The sequence below is a fragment of the Lactuca virosa genome, chromosome 3, assembly GCF_052849685.1.
Source record: "Lactuca virosa cultivar CGN04683 chromosome 3, Lactuca_virosa_CGN04683_v6, whole genome shotgun sequence".
Lineage (NCBI taxonomy): Eukaryota > Viridiplantae > Streptophyta > Magnoliopsida > Asterales > Asteraceae > Lactuca > Lactuca virosa.
Genome location: NC_136428.1, coordinates 279,798,819 through 279,800,580, shown reverse-complemented (window position 1 = coordinate 279,800,580; position 1,762 = coordinate 279,798,819). Strand labels below are relative to the sequence as shown.

At 33.1% G+C, this 1,762-nt stretch overlaps 1 long non-coding RNA gene across 2 annotated transcripts; it reads right to left on the bottom strand.

The window, feature by feature from the left end:
* Positions 1 to 229: 229 nt before the first annotated feature.
* On the bottom strand, positions 230 to 1,762 carry LOC145162968 (uncharacterized). 2 transcript variants are annotated; one of them, XR_013739472.1, is made up of 3 exons: positions 1,509 to 1,762; positions 653 to 1,400; positions 230 to 529 (listed from the first exon to the last, which is right to left on the bottom strand). It is a non-coding gene; the product is annotated as an uncharacterized LOC145162968 (long non-coding RNA). The 2 variants fall into 2 exon arrangements; XR_013739471.1 differs by having other exon boundaries at positions 230 to 1,400.

The following is a 1,762-nucleotide window of genomic DNA, read 5'->3' as shown; positions in this document are numbered from 1 at the left end:
AGTGGGGATGTCACATGCCACCTGTTAAGAGATTATGGTCTTGCCAAATTAGAACACGCTTTAATGTTTCCTTTGTAGGTGGCATGTAATGGTAGATAAACAAATGTATAAAACAAAATTTTGACTTATTTGAATTTCATAAGCCGAACATGGCGATTCAATGACTAGTAGAACAATTGAGCTTTGAGGACTATTTCATGATTCTTAACGAGAATAACAAGATGTAAAAAATCCTATAATGTGAACTGTATTAAAATTTTGAGGTTGAAGATAAGGTTAGTCAATAAGAGTCAAGTATTTCCCTGTTGCACTTAGTGAGTTATCACTTATCAGTTCCATTTCATTGTGATTTCATTCCATCATAACAAATATTCCATAAAAGAAAGGCGATATATGGGATTGAGAGAAAAAAGAAAAAGGAAAAACTATTGTAGTCACCATAAGGGAATAAATGTTGGTCAAAATTCCCTTCCTCATCAATTTCATATTTAGGGCTTTATCAGTCCATACAACATGTTCAAGATGATACCTGTAGATATGATTTCTACTTAGTTTCACCATTTATGAAATCTAAACAAAAGTTAAATCAAAAAATGAAAACTAAACCAATAAATCTCTTTCCATGATTATGAAAAAGGACACGAATTCTTACCAGCATAGCATTTCCTCCTCTGTTGCAGTTGATGCAATTATAAAAGCTTGCAACACAATTAGTGAGATCATTATTAAATTGGTGTTAACAATTTTCAAGTTAAAGCTGTTTATTTTCTCACTATCTTTAAGAAGAAACATCAACTATTACTCACAGATCTGTTGAATTCTAACATGAAGCATCTTTTAACATCTTCTTTTCTAGGTTGGCAACTATATCTATCACACCTTGATTTTTGATCTGAATACATCATGAAATATTCTCTTTTCAAGTTATAAATCAATATGATAAGCATCTTAGCTCATTAATGGTTGGTAGAAATACTAAAGACAATACATCATGAAACAGAGAGAGGCATATATGAGGATGTACCACTAAGAAGTCATCCATTTAACCACTATCTATCATATTTAGATTAATTAATCCCATTATTAAACAGTTAAACCCATTAATATACAATACTAATTACATATACGATCTGATCAATAATATTGGTTGCTTGTTTTGGTTAAGTCTAGAGCCAATCTGTATTAGGGATAATGTAAATGTGAGTGGTGAATAAGGCATAAATTAATCATGAAAAGAGAAGTAACCTGGTAACAAGCGACATGTATCTCAAAAAATGTTGATTGTATATGATTGAACATTGTTGTTATTATCAGTGAAACGAATGTCGGGAATTTTATGACCGCTTACGTATAACATAAATCCTCTTTGACGGCTTCAAGACAAAGAATCAAACAAATACCTAGAAGGATAAGAAGAAACTAACTGAAGTAATGTTTACAAAATCTCTTCTGTACATTTTTGTTCAGAGAGTTGTAGAAACATGGGGAAGAAGGGAGAAAGTACAAACATTATCTCCAGTAGTGGAACCAAAAAATGAGAATGAGAGACAATTATGTCGCAACCGTCGTTGTGATCGTTGTCCATTATGTCGGATGATGGTGCGGATGTGACGCCGTCGGGAAGCCATCACTAGTTTGATGTGGGAACGCATTGCCTCTCTATGACGGTATTCACTGGTCTGATTTGGGGGCTATGTCTATCGATGAATGATTATCCTCTTGGAGGAGTAGATAATTGAATGGTGAAATACAAAGTGAGAAG